This window comes from Ostrea edulis, chromosome 6 (assembly GCF_947568905.1).
Source record: "Ostrea edulis chromosome 6, xbOstEdul1.1, whole genome shotgun sequence".
Classification (NCBI taxonomy): Eukaryota; Metazoa; Mollusca; class Bivalvia; order Ostreida; family Ostreidae; genus Ostrea; species Ostrea edulis.
This window is the reverse complement of record NC_079169.1, coordinates 17,559,810-17,579,194: the sequence shown is the minus strand read 5'-3', so window position 1 is coordinate 17,579,194 and position 19,385 is coordinate 17,559,810. Positions and strand designations below refer to the sequence as shown.

Sequence of the window (19,385 nt, the reverse complement as noted above, 5' to 3'; positions counted from 1 at the left end):
GCGCATATGAATCTTGCTCAATCTTGTACGTCTTCATATATTCTAACGGCTGGAAATATTGCAACAGAAATGAAAATAGAATTTGAATATAAAAAAAATAATGAAGTTTATTTTTGAAAATACATGAGAGTATAAACGGCAAAACTTGCAAAAACGGAAAGATCAGGCGAAATCGCCATTTTACTCGTCCCCTTCTTCCTGGAATTGAATTGAACATAGTTTATTGACAAAACATCAAAAGGCTCAGACACAAATTCACAAACTTAGATAGCCCTCTTCCGTTACAATAATATATAAAAATGGCATACATTATGAATTGATAATTAGCAATCTACAACGGATACAAAGAAATACAATACAGGTATATTATTTGTGTTACGGGGTGTATAAGTACTATTGATCATCATTAAATTATAGTAAAAAGGTTCATAATTTTTCTCAGAAAAACAGCCACATTCATGTACAAGAGATTGAATAGCCTTGCAAAGTTCTAAATTTTGTACATCAGAGAAATAATCCCCCTCCCCCTCTCCTATCATTAGATGCACATCTGTAACGTATATCATTGACTGAAAGTAGATTGTTCATTAAGCAATGTCTTGCTGTAGTAAATTTCTTACATACAACAATGGTGACGTCTCCATATGAGTGAAATATATTCTCGAGAGAGATGTTAAACAATATACAGGCGTACACACACACACACACACACACACACACACGCACGCACGCACGCACACGCACGTACGCACGCACATGCATACACACATACATACATATACACACACACATACATACATACATTGTAGATACTTACATATACATACATACATACACATACAGCGGTTTGGGGGCGCAACTTTATGATTGATTGGTAGTATCTTGCTTAACGTCCCACTTGAGAATTTTTCACTCATATGGAGACGTCACCAAGACCGGTGAAGGGCTTCAAATTTAGGCCTATGATCGGCGCTTACGGTCATTGAGCAGTGTGGGTTCTTTACTGTGCCACACTTCTGTGACACGGGACATCCGTTTTTAAGGTTATCTCCGAGGACCCGTGATATTCACACCTGATGCCGAGCGTTTGGCGATGGAACTGTCACTATACCTGTTTTAACGACTTGGGTCTGTCGCGGCCGGGATTCGAACCCCGACCTTCCGCATGCGGGGCGAACGCTCTACAATGTACCTCTAAAGGCAGGCGGTCTGGGGGCCACCTTGAAGTCTCCAGTATGCCCTGGTGGGGGTCCGGGAGACAAAGCCCCCGGAAGCTCTTGGATTTTAAAGATTTTATATGGCTTGAAATATTCCTATATAGTCATCTTTACTTCACACTCTTCAGATGTATAACCCAAAGTAGAAATCCCAACATGCTCTGGAAAAGTCCTACTGACATGCACGAAGTTCAACTTTGCAAATTTATAGTGAAACTCTGGACTCTTGTCGATACTCCACCCGAAACGTGTATAATTTGTCATCATGTTTTTACAAATGTATTTTAACATGCTTCAACAGCTTGCAAAGGAACCTTTGTATTTAGAGAAGCTTGGTGACAAACAATAGTAGAAAATTTTGATATCAACTTATCCGCTGAGTTGTGTGGACTTGGCAGTCGTGACCTATATACGTTTCTTTTTGGTGGAAGGTCTCTGCCAAAACAATCCTCCAGTTTACATCTCCTTAACTTTCGTTCATTAAGGGATGCAGCAGCCTGATATTACAGAATGTCTCGTTTACCTACATAATTTCAACCATATTAAAGCGAACAATCGCAAACCAATGTAACTGCCCAGTCTAGATATCTCAATGTCGTATTTCACACTGTGCCTAATAATGCAAGTTAACTGGTTATGCATATGAACCAGGCGCGGATCCAGAATTTTTTTCCAGGAGGGTCGAACCTTTTCACAAAATTGAACCCGTAATATAATAACAGTCAACTCATTTTTCTTATAAATATTGTAAAAAAAATTATCTTTGCAAATTCCAGGAGGGGGGGGGGGGGGGCGGCTCTATATATGCGCGCATGTGAACATATACGTGTACATATGTAAGTAAGAAAGTAAGTAAATTTTATTTAAAGTCAGCACTGTATACAATAGTAACAAATAACATGAGCTCTACAGAGCTGTTAAACTGACTATAACTTTATTGTAATTGTAAATTATAGATGTGTGCATATGCATGCATATTTTCATTCGTATAATAACGTATGATGTGAGAAAACATGTTCCTCTAAATCGAGTACCTATGGTATTACTTACCTATAACATGTACTCGCAATATATATTCACCTGATTTTTCTGTCTTTTATAAATACTATCTATGTGATGTTTATTTTTCTAATGTATATGTTATATGTAAATTTCCTATGTTCAACAGTTTTAAATAAAATTCTACTTGTCGTCCTGCGGCTTATTTTGTATTTGAACATTGCGACAAAAGTTTGTTCAAATCAACCTTACAGCCAAAGCTTAAAAAATGTGGCGTGGATCTAAAAATATTCTGACAATTCAATAAGTGTGTGGAGTGGGAAGATGATAGCTGATAATTATACGCTGATATTTTGAAATGATAATTTTTAGCCACTAGATAATTTACAGTGGTGAATCTAGTGAGTGGGTTTCACTTGAATATTATCAACCAAAAATTGTCAGTATTTACTATTTTGCGGTCTTCGATTCACCTCCCCTTTTGAGAGAATTTTCTGGATCCGCCACTGATTTGTTATTAAGAAATACAACTCATTCCATGTTTATTTCATGCCACTAAAAATCTACCAGAGTTGTCTTTCTTTATGAAGCAGCAGACACTTGCGGTGAAAACGGAAATGGATCCCGAATCTGAAGAAAGTTTATTTTAGGGATATTTGTAGGCACTTAGTAAAGATGACTGTCGGATACAGTGCAATTAGGTATTACTGAATATATCGTCTTGTTAATTATCTATATATGTGAGTTGCATAAAACAAATATATGGGATTGTCAACCTTTACTTGGCCTAACGTAACTTTGAGTGTGTTTACACAAGTGGCGGATCCAAGCAATATTGAAAAGAGGTGGGACCTAAGTGTGTACTTTTTGGTTAATTTCGAACACTCATGATACATAGTTCTATTAGTCGTGATGATTATTGATATATAGTTCTACTAGAGGTGATGATGATATATAGTTCTATTAGTGGTAATGATGATACATAGTTCTATTAGTGGTAATGATAATATATAGTTCTATTAGTGGTAATGATGATATATAGTTCTATTAGTGGTAATGATGATATATAGTTCTATTAGTGGTAATGATGATACATAGTTCTATTAGTGATAATGATGATATATAGTTCTATTAGTGATAATGATGATACATAATTCTATTAGTGGTAATGATGATATATAGTTCTATTAGTGATAATGATGATACATAATTCTATTAGTGGTAATGATGATATATAGTTCTATTAGTGGTAATGATGATACATACTTCTCTTAGTGATAATGATGATACATAGTTCTATTAGTGGTAATGATGATACATAGTTCTATTAGTGGTAATGATGATATATAGTTCTATTAGTGGTAATGATGATATATAGTTCTATTAGTGGTAATGATGATATATAGTTCTATTAGTGATAATGATGATACATAGTTCTATTAGTGATAATGATGATATATAGTTCTATTAGTGGTAATGATGATATATAGTTGTATTAGTGGTAATGATGATACATAGTTCTATTAGTGGTAATGATGATATATAGTTCTATTAGTGATAATGATGATATATAGTTCTATTAGTGGTAATGATAATATATAGTTCTATTAGTGGTATTGATAATATATAGTTATATATACATTTGCAACTGTTTTCTCCTACATAACACTATTACGAGCAATACGTATTTATTTCTGGATAAATCTACTACGGGGTCAACAGAGGTCACGGCTGTGCGTATGAACATTTGTTAAAAGTAGGTAACAGGTACTACTTTTACTAAGGCAATACACATCTAGCAATCGCTCTCACTTACTACAGAAATCTTTCAATAGATGAAATCAACACCACAAAATGTATTTACGGTTTTATTTGTATTCCAAGCAGTGGACTTTCATCAATAATTGATAAAAGCATAACTGTAAACAATGTCTTTAGTTACCAGCCTACTAGGCCTAATGTATGTCTAAAATTTCGTCTGCTACAACTTCACTTTGGTCATCGGAGATGCGGAATTGTACCTACTGCTAGACGATGACATTAGGCTTTAGCAAAAAGGTCGTTCACAGGATGTATGGCCGATAAGTCGTCAAAGTGCATTAAGACCTACACACCACACTGCTTCCTTGCCACAGCAGCCATATTGCTTGATGTCGGTTTCCAAGTTTATGTCGGGACATCGAAGCGAGGCGTCGTTAAAAACCTATTACAAAAAATTATCGAGTCAAAAGAAGCGTTCAGTGAGCTCATGTTTATCAACAATTACATATCCAAATCCAAACCGTCCCTTACCTTCGTGCAGTTCCACATTCTCTTCGATGTTCAGTTCTTTCCGGAGATTCATCTGAGCTGCGTCCTCTGTCGAGCTGTCCTGTCTATAAATAATTTGCCTACACCTGACGACTGCCGCCCTGTTCTTCATGTTCCTCCATCTCAGTCTTCTGTTAACTCCGTAATATCCACAGAATATCTTTCAAAGTCGGTCTTCAACGTCTTCACTTTTCAAAAGTCAAAGCGCATCACAACTCTAAGTGTAACACTGCGCATCCCCGTTTAAATCATAATTCCCCCACCCCCTAAAATTAGACACATGGAAAAGTTTTCCATTATATACTCCCGAGTTAATGTATAAGTATATGTTGATATACTTGCTTTCTAGCGTCTTAATAATTAAAACAGTTCTTCATTTTATAGAACTTTGTTTTGTGTTGTCGTCATTTTGAACATCTATGACGCTTCGTTGTGGACGTCAACAATTTGAAATGTATGGAAACGTGTTGTTAACACAATTCAGCAATGTTACCGACCAAAAATGTAAATATAAGTAATAAGGTATCATTTAAAAATATTTATCGGGATATAAATACGGGTTGGTACATGATCAAATTTTCCATAAAGCCCTTTGGGCTTTATGGAATTTGATCACGTGACCAACCCGTATTTATATCCCGATAATTATTTTTAAATGATACCTTATTTCTTAACTATTAGTGGTAATGGTGATATATAGTTCTATTAGTGGTAACAATGATAATATATAGTTCTATTAGTGGTAATGATGATACATACTTCTCTTAGTGATAATGATGATATATAGTTCTATTAGTGGTAATGATAATATATAGTTCGATTAGTGGTAATGATGATATATAGTTCTATTAGTGATAATGATGATATATAGTTCTATTAGTGATAATGATGATATATAGTTCTATTAGTGGTAATGATGATATATAGTTCTATTAGTGATAATGATGATATATAGTTCTATTAGTGGTAATGATGATATATAGTTCTATTAGTGGTAATGATGATATATAGTTCTATTAGTGGTAACAATGATAATATATAGTTCTATTAGTGGTAATGATGATATATAGTTCTATTAGTGATAATGATGATATATAGTTCTATTAGTGGTAATGATAATATATAGTTCTATTAGTGGTAATGATGATATATAGTTCTATTAGTGGTAATGATAATATATAGTTCGATTAGTGGTAATGATGATATATAGTTCTATTAGTGGTAATGATGATATATAGTTCTATTAGTGGTAACAATGATGATATATAGTTCTATTAGTGGTAACAATGATGATATATAGTTCTATTAGTGGTAACAATGATGATATATAGTTCTATTAGTGGTAATGATGATATATAGTTCTATTAGTGATAATGATGATATATAGTTCTATTAGTGATAATGATGATATATAATTCTATTAGTGGTAATGATGATACATAGTTCTATTAGTGATAATGATGATATGTAGTTCTATTAGTGGTAATGATGATATATAATTCTATTAGTGGTAACAATGATGATATATAGTTCTATTAGTGGTAACAATGATAATATATAGTTCTATTAGTGGTAATGATGATACATACTTCTCTTAGTGATAATGATGATATATAGTTCTATTAGTGGTAATGATAATATATAGTTCGATTAGTGGTAATGATGATATATAGTTCTATTAGTGGTAACAATGATGATATATAGTTCTATTAGTGGTAATGATGATACATACTTCTCTTAGTGATAATGATGATATATAGTTCTATTAGTGGTAATGATAATATATAGTTCGATTAGTGGTAATGATGATATATAGTTCTATTAGTGGTAATGATGATATATAGTTCTATTAGTGGTAACAATGATAATATATAGTTCTATTAGTGGTAATGATGATACATACTTCTCTTAGTGATAATGATGATATATAGTTCTATTAGTGGTAATGATAATATATAGTTCGATTAGTGGTAATGATGATATATAGTTCTATTAGTGGTAATGATGATATATAGTTCTATTAGTGGTAACAATGATGATATATAGTTCTATTAGTGGTAACAATGATGATATATAGTTCTATTAGTGGTAACAATGATGATATATAGTTCTATTAGTGGTAATGATGATATATAGTTCTATTAGTGATAATGATGATATATAGTTCTATTAGTGGTAACAATGATGATATATAGTTCTATTAGTGGTAACAATGATGATATATAGTTCTATTAGTGGTAATGATAATATATAGTTCTATTAGTGGTAATGATGATACATAGTTCTATTAGTGGTAATGATGATATATAGTTCTATTAGTGGTAATGATGATATATAGTTCTATTAGTGGTAATGATAATATATAGTTCTATTAGTGATAATGATGATACATAGTTCTATTAGTGGTAATGATGATATATAATTCTATTAGTGGTAATGATGATACATAGTTCTATTAGTGATAATGATGATATATAGTTCTATTAGTAATAATGATGATACATAATTCTATTAGTGGTAATGATGATATATAGTTCTATTAGTGGTAATGATAATATATAGTTCGATTAGTGGTAATGATGATATATAGTTCTATTAGTGATAATGATGATATATAGTTCTATTAGTGGTAATGATGATGATATATAGTTCTATTAGTGGTAACAATGATGATATATAGTTCTATTAGTGGTAATGATAATATATAGTTCTATTAGTGGTAATGATGATACATAGTTCTATTAGTGGTAATGATGATATATAGTTCTATTAGTGGTAATGATGATACATAGTTCTATTAGTGGTAATGATAATATATAGTTCTATTAGTGGTAATGATGATATATAGTTCTATTAGTGGTAATGATAATATATAGTTCTATTAGTGATAATGATGATACATAGTTCTATTAGTGGTAATGATGATATATAATTCTATTAGTGGTAATGATGATACATAGTTCTATTAGTGATAATGATGATATATAGTTCTATTAGTGATAATGATGATACATAATTCTATTAGTGGTAATGATGATATATAGTTCTATTAGTGGTAATGATGATATATAATTCTATTAGTGATAATGATGATATATAGTTCTATTAGTGATAATGATGATACATAATTCTATTAGTGGTAATGATGATACATAGTTCTATTAGTGGTAATGATAATATATAGTTCTATTAGTGGTAATGATGATATATAGTTCTATTAGTGATAATGATGATATATAGTTCTATTAGTGATAATGATGATATATAATTCTATTAGTGGTAATGATGATACATAGTTCTATTAGTGATAATGATGATATATAGTTCTATTAGTGGTAATGATAATATATAGTTCTATTAGTGGTAATGATGATATATAGTTCTATTAGTGGTAATGATAATATATAGTTCTATTAGTGGTAATGATGATATATAGTTCTATTAGTGATAATGATGATATATAATTCTATTAGTGGTAATGATGATATGTAGTTCTATTAGTGGTAACACTGATGATATATAGTTCTATTAGTGGTAATGATGATGCATAGTTCTATTAGTGGTAATGATGATACATAGTTCTATTAGTGATAATGATAATATATAGTTCTATTAGTGATAATGATGATATATAGTTCTATTAGTGGTAATGATAATATATAGTTCTATTAGTGGTAATGATGATATATAGTTCTATTAGTGGTAATGATAATATATAGTTCTATTAGTGATAATGATGATATACAGTTCTATTAGTGATAATGATGATATATAATTCTATTAGTGATAATGATGATATGTAGTTCTATTAGTGGTAATGATGATATATAGTTCTATTAGTGGTAACACTGATGATACATACTTCTATTAGTGGTAATGATGATATATAGTTCTATTAGTGGTAACACTGATGATATATAGTTCTATTAGTGGTAATGATGATATATAGTTCTATTAGTGGTAATGATAATATATAGTTCTATTAGTGGTAACAATGATGATATATAGTTCTATTAGTGGTAATGATGATATACAGTTCTATTAGTGATAATGATGATATATAGTTCTATTAGTGATAATGATGATACATAGTTCTATTAGTGGTAATGATGATATATAGTTCTATTAGTGGTAATGATGATACATAGTTCTATTAGTGGTAATGATGATACATACTTCTATTAGTGATAATGATGATATATCATTCTATTAGTGGTAATGATGATATATAGTTCTGTTAGTGGTAATGATGATATATACTTCTATTAGTGGTAATGATGATACATAGTTCTATTAGTGGTAATGATGATATATACTTCTATTAGTGATAATGATGATACATAGTTCTATTAGTGATAATGATGATATATAGTTCTATTAGTGGTAATGATAATATATAGTTCTATTAGTGGTAATGATGATACATAGTTCTATTAGTGGTAATGATGATATATAGTTCTATTAGTGATAATGATGATATATAGTTCTATTAGTGGTAATGGTGATATATAGTTCTATTAGTGGTAATGATGATACATAGTTCTATTAGTGGTAATGATGATATATAGTTCTATTAGTGATAATGATGATATATAGTTCGATTAGTGGTAATGATGATACATAGTTCTGTTAGTGGTAATGATGATACATAGTTCTATTAGTGGTAATGATGATATATAGTTCTATTAGTGATAATGGTGATATATAATTCTATTAGTGGTAATGATGATATATAGTTGTATTAGTGGTAATGATGATACATAGTTCTATTAGTGGTAATGATGATATATAGTTGTATTAGTGGTAATGATGATACATAGTTCTATTAGTGGTAATGATGATATATAGTTCTATTAGTGGTAATGATGATACATAGTTCTATTAGTGGTAATGATGATACATAGTTCTGTTAGTGGTAATGATGATACATAGTTCTATTAGTGGTAATGATGATACATAGTTCTATTAGTGGTAATGATGATATATAGTTGTATTAGTGGTAATGATGATATATAGTTCTATTAGTGGTAATGATGATATATAGTTCTATTAGTGGTAATGATGATATATAGTTGTATTAGTGGTAATGATGATATATAGTTGTATTAGTGGTAATGATGATATATAGTTGTATTAGTGGTAATGATGATATATAATTCTATTAGTGGTAATGATGATATATAGTTCTATTAGTGGTAATGATGATACATAGTTCTATTAGTCTTAATGCCCGCACCCTCATTTAGTGTAGATTCCAGTTTGTAGACACAATGATCTCAGACAGCGGCTAAAATAATATAGACATACCAAGACTCGTGTGAGCAGTAAGGCCCATCAAGTCTCTGTGATAAATCTTCTTAAGAACCACAATCTTTTTGTGTTCTATTCAATTTGTCCGAATCGTGTTGTCTATATTTTATCTAGCATGTTGTCCACTAAGCCACTGGTGTGGATGACAGCACAATACCTACCCTGCACACAGACATTGAACGGAGCTACCTGGCCCATTATCAGAAGAGTGAGCAGCACTGTGCGTCCGATCAGAGAAGTTTCTTGAGAAGCGCATAATTATGAGGTGCAGGGCTACATTATTTTAAATTATTTTTACTTCCTGGTCACTTGGCCAGCTATCAACTTATTTTTTTATGAATCATCTGAGAACTTTTACTGCCCCTTTGGATATGAAAACAGTTGGCTCAAATTTTATGATTGAATAAAATAAAACACTTTCATTAAAAACAGTTCTTAGATTTCACACATTCATGGTTAAACTTACTAACATATATAGTATATACATTATACCCAATAACCTAAACTACTAGCAAATAATTAAGAAAAAAAATATAATCTCTTGAAGAAATAAATGAAGTCTTGTTGTTACACACTTTAAACGTTTAAAGGTAACTATTTAACAATGATTCTGAGGTTTTATTTGTCACATACACTAACACATAATAGTGCCAACATCATCTTCGTTTTGTCATTGTCATCTTACTTGTATTAGTGACCATGTATTCAGCAAATTTTATTCTTTTTCACCATTTTAATTATTTCAGGCTTTGAGGTGACACTTTTAAGGAAGGGGTACACAGTTTGTGTTGTTGGTCACAAGAACGTCTCACCTGGCACCCCCGAGTAATGTGTACCAGGGGTTATTGTTGGTACCACTCACTCTAAACACGGATTACATGTCCTGGGACTTGGCTCCTAAGGGACATGGGGCCAAAATAAAAATATTGTTTGTTTCCCCTCGCCCGACCGAGTCTGAAAATTCACACCGACCCATAAGTTTTTATTACGCCATTCTGGTGAAGTTTTTTTTTAATTTTAAGAAAAATTCAAGGTCGCTTCTGGTGCAGATCAGTATTTGATAATGACAAAAATTTTCTATATCTTCTTTGGTTTCAATCCAAAATAAAAAAAAATAATGATAATACGAATACAGGAGGTGTTCTGGTCCGAAATCTAGAAATTTCGCCGCCTCCAGCTGGAGGCGGCATTCTCTGGCTGATTTCAAATACTTACAAGCCGAATTTAATTTTAAGCTCATAACTAATCAATAAAACGATTCTTCTTGTACTTACTAATATCGATTTTATGGGTTCTTTCATCACATAAACAGTCTCTTGAAAACATTTTATCAAACTGTCGAGCTTTGTTTTGAGTCACGAGACTCGTTTGCTCAAATGGCAGTGAAAATTCGGTTGACTACAATTGTTGGCTTCTGTTTAATATCGAATTTTGGATTGATATTTTCTTTTAATCGATATTAATGAGTACAAGAATCATGATTGTTTTATTGATTAGTTACAAGTGAGTTTAACATTGAATTCGGCTCGCAATTCGGACTAGTGATCTGCAAGATCGAGATGGAGAAATGTTGTCTATACGAGGAGCGAGGAAACAAGAGAATTCGGGGCATCCAGTGTGCAAGTTGTGTTCTTCAGTAGGGGAAAGTGTTGATATTTCGGACGGATGCGATATTTTTGACAGTCAATCGGAAGCATTCTCAATTTAACTTATTTCTGAACTAATGCTATATTTACAAACTGGAAAACACCTAATTATATGCACATGTGTAACTCAGCTCTGATTGGTTGATGTCAGCATCCATTTTGTTTGATCGGCAAAATCAAGTCCCGTTGAAACGTTTTCTGGTAAACTAGATCTACCGATATCATTTAAAAATATAATGAAAATCACTATCATATATAAATTAAGATAATGTGCAAAAAACAAAAGCATAAAATGTCAGTGAACCATAAATAAAAGACAGCAACCGAGTTTACCAATTTTATAACACCATGTGTCCAAAACTAACACCATTGTCCATAGTTGCAACATTCTCCCTAACTTTATTTAAGTGTTAGTATGTGGTATAAATAGCAGAGAAAATTCTGATGAAACTCAATGTTCGTCGAATCAACCAATATGTATACATGTAGTCCAATGCCTAAGTTTAGTGGTTAGATAATGAGGATTTCCAAAATACATGAAGTACTGTCCGAAATATCGACACCTTTCCTAATTGCAAAACGTGGCAATCAAAGCAGAATTTACGCGAGAACTGACTATACGAGTTTGATGAGGAAACATGGATGATGTGCTTCATGACGTTTGGTATTGGGCATTGTTAATGGTTATGGGAATTTCATAATAAATAAAATTCTGCCAGCTAAAAAAAAACCTTTTTACCTACCTACCGACCTTCCTCTGAAATTTAGGGTCGGGAGAGGGGAAACAAACATATTTTTAAATGTGGCCTGACATTTACCAACTGGCAACATCTGTGACTCAATCATCTCAGCCTCATTTACATTCTCAATTTTGGCAATAACTAATATCATTGAAAATCTTTTTAGGGACTTGTATGAATGGGCATAAGAAATGTTCTTAACTGACCACTCCATCATTGCCTGCTGTTGGAGACTGATCACTTCATTGAAAATTGATGGGATGTAGTAATCAATGGGCGTCATCATTTTCCCTGAAAAGACTAAGAGAAGTATTCATTTTTATTGCAAAAAGTTTAGTTCATGTAAAGAGCATGAAGGTAGATTTTACAGTTATCTCCCTTAGACTATGTGAATTACAATACAGGCTCTTGCTAATGATGTTATCATATTTTAATTTGGTTCGTAGTCAAAAACATGATTAATAGCTACATGCTTTGTACCAGTTTACATATAGTTACCCGCAGATTAACAGTAGATTACATGTACCTGTCTCTCCAGGGATGCATTTTTACCTGAGTGACTATTGCTGTTTGTCTGCATTCATCACAATCTAATCAAAATCAGACTTCTTAGATCCGCGCCGTATACTCTGCATAAGCGATTGTGAGCGTATCCTTTGAGGATCTGATTTTAATTAGATTGCATCCATCACTGAGTTTCGTCTGTCATGCATTACCAATTGAACATGTTATAATTACCTTTCTGTATTATGATACAGCAATGTCTGTATGTCCGTCTGTAGATGGGACGTATTATGGTACAGCAATGTCTGTATGTCCGTCTGTAGATGGGATGTTTTATGGCACAGTAATGTCTGTATGTCCGTCTGTAGATGGGACGTATTATGATACAGCAATGTCTGTATGTCCATCTGTAGATGTGACACATTATATGGTACAGTAATGTCTCTATGTCTGTTTGTAGATGGGACGTTTTATGGCACAGCAATGTCTGTATGTCCGTCTGTAGATGGGATGTATTATGGTACAGCAATGTCTGTAGGGGGCTGAGATAAATTCCCATTCCCAATGCTAAAAGGTAAGTATTTTTGACATTCTGTGCTTTAAAATTCCCAAACAATGAAAACAAATCAAAGCAGGATAGCCTCTTTGTTAATAAATCTTCACTGACCCATAGATTACAATTTTTGCATCCAAATTGTTAAGTAAATTGGCCTCTGCTTATTTGAATGATGTACGCTTTGACCAAAGTGAAAGTCAGAAGGAGTCTAGTTTTACCTTAATTCATTATGGGTTGTTTTTTTCCCCTAATTCTTTGTGTAAAACATTTTTCCCAAGTTCAAACAAATTCCATTATTTTTCCCAATTGGAAAGGTCCAGGCCCTCAAAATGAAAACCTTCAAAAAACTTGAATTTAAATTGTAAAATCCACTGTCAGTGAGGCCCTAAGGCAGGGTCAACATAGGAAAATTATTATTGACTTTGTAGTCTTAGTGTTACCTATAACCAATGTTCAGGTGACCAATAAGGCCAGTGAGTCTCCTGTTTAAAAGATAACCCGTACGAAAATTTGCTCACGTAATTTATAAAATTTCCTGGCGTACCCATAATTCTGAAAGTCCTGGTAGATTTTTAACAGCAAATCCTATGGAAAATACTGGCGTACCTGAGGCGTACTACGGGCGTAATTTAGCTTGAATTATGCAAATTAGTACGTCTAGATTAATAAGTACGCCTTTAAAAAGAAAATACGCCTCAACTAGGAAATATGTCGCTAGCGAAAATACACCCGTACAAAAACCCTCCAATTGTAGAAAGTACGCCTCAATTAGGAAATATGTCTTTAGCGAAAATACGCCTCATCAACAGCCAAGGCAAAAAAATTACATATAGGAGTCTACTTGTGGCCTGCATATTTAGTAACTCCTATAATGGAATATAAGATTGAAAAAATAATGAACACAATAACTGACAGGTATTTGAAAATTGGAACTGTATTTAACAATACATAATTATGCCTGTGTAACAGCTTAAATTTTTCATCAGTTGACAAGTACATTAAAGAGCTGGTTTCTTTTGACAAAATCCATGAGGATTTTTGATTTGTTTAAACTTTCATTTACCTGTCTGATTTCTGGTCATTCCAGCACTCATTGTCACTTTGGTTTTTCAGCTCCCTTGGCCTCACGAGATCATGACACCCTGCAGTAGGAGCAGTTCCTACCAGTATCTCTTAAAAGCAAACAGAAGTTCTCTTAGCATCTGATCTCTTTCTGGAGACAAACTTTTGTGTGGAGCCGGTAAAATTTCTGTCTTTTTTATAGCTATAAGCTCAAGTGGGATTTTCTGATCATCCCTTGTCTGCTGTACATCTGTCTGTCCATCTGTCTGTAAACTTATTTTCAACTTCTCTACAATCACAGAGCCCAATTTCAACCAAACTTACATTGTTTGTCCATTGTTCATCGACTTTGCTGTAGGGGTCATCGTAAACTTTTCACATTTTCATCTTCTTCTCCAGAACCAGCTAGTGGACCAATTTCAACCACACTTGGCACAAAGCATCCGTAGGTAAAGGGAATTCACGTTTGTTCAAATGAAAGGTCATGTCCCTTTCCAAGGGGAGTTCATAGCGAAATAGTGAAAATACATTGACAATTTTTAAAATTATCTTCTCCAGAAGCATTTGGCCAATTTCGGCCAAATGTGGCACAAAGCAATCCTTGGGTGAAGGGAATTCAAGGTTGTTCAAATAAAGGGCCATGCCCCCTTCAAAGGGAAGATAATCACAAAAATGCAAATATATGGTGGGGTCATTTAAAAATCTTCTTGTCAAGAACCACTGGGCTATAAGAGCTGTTTACATGAAAGCTTCCTGACATACTACATATTTAAGTTTGTTATAACTATGACCCTCGGGGGTATGTTGGGGCCACAATATGGGATCAAACTTTTACATTTAAATACATAGGTAAAATCTTTGAAAATCTTCTTCTCATGAACCACTGAGCCAGTAAAGTACAAATTTACATGAAAGCTTCCTGTCAGACATAGTGCAGATTCAAGTTTGTTAAAATTATGGTGCCCAAGGGTAATATAGGGCCATGATAGGGGATCAAAGTTTTACATATACACTGTAAATATATATGTGTAACTTTTAAAAATCGTCTTCTGAAAAATCACTGGGCTATAAAGGTTTACATTTACCTGAATGCTTCCTGACATTGTGCAAATTCAAGTTTTTTAAATTATGCCCCAGGGGAAGGAAGGGTGGGGTCACAATAAGGGATCAAATTTTTATATACAAATATATAGGGAAAATCTTCAAAAAACTTCTCAAGAACCATTTGGCCAAAAAAGTTTACATTTACACGAAATCTTCCCGACATAGTGCAGCTTCTAGTTCGTAAAATTCATGGACACTGATGGTAGCATGGGGCCACAATAGGGATCAAAGTTTTACATGTGAATTAATATATGGGGAAAATCCTTAAATATTGGCCAAGGTGACTCAAAGGAGTGATGTGGCCCCTAGGCCTCTTGTTGATGTTTTGTTGTTGACACCAGGTACACTAATTTAACAACACAGAACGTTTTCTATTGATTTTTCATCAATTCTTTATTCTTCAATTCTGGGTTAGAATCTGCCCTTAGGTAACAATTGCAAATATGATGCAATAATATTTATTTAAAAACAGGAATAAGTAAGATAGATATCATTACAATGAACTCTTTATTCATATATGTACATGGTTCAGGTATTAAACATGTTTACAAATACTAAACGTTACATTGGGAGGTGAAAGGTGGAGAATTGTTTTCTGAAATTTACGTTGGGAGGTGAGGGGTGGAGAACTATTTTCTGAACTTTACATTGGGAGGTGAGGGGTGGAGAACTATTTTCTGAACTTTATTTTGGGAGGTGAGGGGTGGAGAACTATTTTCCGAACTTTATTTTGGGAGGTGAGGGGTGGAGAACTATTTTCTGAACTTTACGTTGGGAGGTGAGGGGTGGAGAACTATTTTCTGAACTTTATTTTGGGAGGTGGGGGGTGGAGAACTATTTTCTGAACTTTATGTTGGAGAGTGAGGGGGTGAAGAACTAATTTCTGAACTTTATGTCAAGATATGTTGGGTTGGAGAACTATTTTCTGAAGTTTATGTAGTGAGGTGACAGGGATGCAGAACTATTTTCTGAACTTTATGTAGTGAGGTGACAGGGAAGGAGAACTATTTTCTGAACTTTGCGTTGAGAGGTGAGGGGTGAGAAACTTTTCGTCGATGTTGTATAGGACTTGATGTATACAGAGGTTAGATATTGTGCTATGAAATTTTTGAAATTGAGGTTTGTTCTCAATTTGGTACATTCAGAATGATTACATGGATTTTTTGTAGACATTTGTGTTCTAATAGCCTAATATAATGGTGTGGAGAACTCGATCATTTTAGTTACCTAGTCCTTAATGTTGAAATAAATTTTACAGGGTAGCGGTTACTTGAGATGTCTGGCTGATTGACGAGGATAATTGTCCTGCGACTCTGACATTCTGTAGGACTTGGATAGCTCTATTGCTGTAGAAAATGTCAGGTTTGTTAATGAAATTATGTAAAATGTTCCGTTTCTATGTTTCATTTATGGAATGGCTGGGGCATATAGTGTTAACCCTTTTTAGCTCACATGAGCTTAAAGCTAAAGTGAGCTATTCTGATCACTTTTTGTCCAGCATCAGTCTATTTGTCTCTTTGTAAACTTTTAACATTTTTGACTTCTTCTCAAGCACATACCACGGGACTAATATCAGTTAAACTTGCCTCAAAGCATGCTTGGGTAAAGAGAATTCAAGTTTGTGCATGATGGAGGGCCAGGCTCCCCCCAAAGGGGAGATAATCAAAAATAATATTGAACTAGGGTAGAGTCATTTAAAAATCTTCTTAAGAACCGCTAGGTCAGAAAAGTTGAAATGTATATGAATGCTCCCTGACATAGTGTAGATTCAAGTTCAAATCATGGCACCAAGGAGTAAGATGGGATCACAATAGGGGATCACAAAGGGTGGGATCATATTAGAGGGTCAGAAGTATTACATAGTAATATATAGGAGAAATCTTCTCTTTTGGTAAAATGATGAACCTTGAGTAAAGGCAATTGTGTAGCTACGACACATCTAGGTTTTATTTAAAAGCAGTATACTAACGGAAATATAACAGTTAAAGGGATCGACACTTCAGCTCATTTTTATACAAGTACTATCTTAAAACATGTATCAATAAAATGATAAAAATCATATTGATACTGTCAATTTATAACATTGAACGCGTAAGTGTGCTGCTCTCAGCTACGCTTTCAAGATCATTTGGAAATCAAGGAAATTCTCATGCTGCCTCAGACATTTTAGAATGACAGCAAATTTGTTGTGTAGAAAGTTATTTAAATACCCCTTAATGGATCCACACTTACTTTTCAAGTATGGGATTATTCTCTGCTTCTTATATTTAAGAAATTATAAGTCAGACCTCTTATCAGAACAACTTCCTTATCCCAATTGACCAAACAATGTTTTCAAACAAACATGACGAGTTCAGATAAAAATAGCACTTACTTTTGAAGACCTGCATGCGTTTCTCGTAGCTCTTGGTTACGGTCATACTGATCCACACGTAAATTTTAGTTCATGTAGGAGTTGTATCTCGTTATTCTCGCATGGTATGTCAAAATACTGGGTTTACTCATTTTCGCTTTCTCTCACTGGACAACATGCTGCACTGTTTACTGTCGGTGGTCATGCGTCTAAACATCGATAGGAGGAGGCTCAATATTTTTTAGCAAGGGTCGCCAAAAAGTATTAATTTTATCCTTTAACCGAGAATTCTCAACTTTAGAAATGTTTCAAAATTGCAAAGTTCATAGATTCTATAATACAACAAAATTTGAGAAAACTTTAGGAAAATTGTCATTTTGTGATTTTGGGGCTAAATGGGCTCTAGTATCTCTTTGAAGAACTGTAAACAGTAAAATCTCAAGATGTCAAAAAATCGTGAACAACAAAGAAAAGAGTGTGGTCAGTGACCTATCATTGATTGACTGATCATGTGTAATTAACTCTCTGCAATAATCGTGGACATTTTATTAACACTGTTACACATCACTGGATATTCTTCTAGAAATCAACTAAATCTGATTTTAACATATTTTATTGTCCAGATGTTTTAACAACAGGATTGAGCACCAGTTCCTAAACCCTAGAACTTCTCTCTGACTGAAGAATTCAACATGAACTGATCGATCATATAGAATTTTTCAAGGTCTCTCAGATTTCGGGAAATGAAAGATCTCTGATTCACCATTCGAATGTTATCAGCAAGTTGAAGTTTCTATAAAGGTTTTGCAGCTGCAGTGAATCTTCAAGGTCAAGGCCACAATATAAAATATCATTTTATTAAAGGGTCTTGTGGTAAAGAATCTTACATACAAACTCCAAAGCCAAGGTCACATGTTCAAAAACTTTGATACCTAAAAAGGTTTTGTCACAAGAAATTCACACCTGAAAAATGGATGACCCATCACTCACCATTAAAAAATGATGAGAAGCAAGGTTCAAGTTTAACCTGAAGTTTTGCAATATAAGTCAAACTTCAAGGTCAAGATTGCAAAGTCAAAGATAATGGTGTAAAATGAAAGCTCTCAGAAGGAATCTATATCCAATATTAAAAGGCCGTACTTCAAATAGTTCAGGAGATACTGTCTAATGATTGGTTTTCTTTAAAAAAAATCAAATTCTAAAGTTAAGGTCACAAGGTTGATAATATCAGGAAGGTCTTGTTACATAGAATGCCGATTTGTGAAATATGAGAGCCATATGACTCACAAATCAAAAGTTAGTAGCAATGTTAAAGTAGGGCCTAACATACAGGACAGGACAATATGCCTCCCCCTCCCCGGTTATAGTCACAGGTGTATAAAACAATTAAATCCACACACCTGCTACACTTGAAAATGATTTGTTTAAGTTAAATACCAGCACTATTATCTGAATGTGTTTGTGTATTATCAGAACTAACCATGGCCCTGCTGTTGTTGAGATGAAGAAGTGCAAAAACATTTCCCTATACATTCCCGTACAAAACTTATGTCCATTATTGTAGTTCGAAACACCCCCCCCCCC

At 33.3% G+C, this 19,385-nt stretch overlaps 3 long non-coding RNA genes across 4 annotated transcripts; 1 reads left to right on the top strand and 2 right to left on the bottom strand.

The window, feature by feature from the left end:
- Positions 1-100: 100 nt before the first annotated feature.
- LOC125646898 (uncharacterized) lies at positions 101-14,467 on the bottom strand. The gene is made up of 3 exons (XR_007359922.2): positions 14,346-14,467; positions 12,429-12,522; positions 101-198 (listed from the first exon to the last, which is right to left on the bottom strand). It is a non-coding gene; the product is annotated as an uncharacterized LOC125646898 (long non-coding RNA).
- Positions 4,071-5,102, bottom strand: LOC130047167 (uncharacterized). The gene is made up of 2 exons (XR_008796219.1): positions 4,509-5,102; positions 4,071-4,419 (listed from the first exon to the last, which is right to left on the bottom strand). It is a non-coding gene; the product is annotated as an uncharacterized LOC130047167 (long non-coding RNA).
- Positions 9,779-18,629, top strand: LOC125646892 (uncharacterized). 2 transcript variants are annotated; one of them, XR_008796218.1, is made up of 5 exons: positions 9,779-10,101; positions 12,389-12,531; positions 13,187-13,300; positions 14,396-14,522; positions 16,707-18,629. It is a non-coding gene; the product is annotated as an uncharacterized LOC125646892 (long non-coding RNA). The 2 variants fall into 2 exon arrangements; XR_008796217.1 differs by lacking the exon at positions 9,779-10,101 and having other exon boundaries at positions 10,380-12,531.
- Positions 18,630-19,385: the final 756 nt, after the last annotated feature.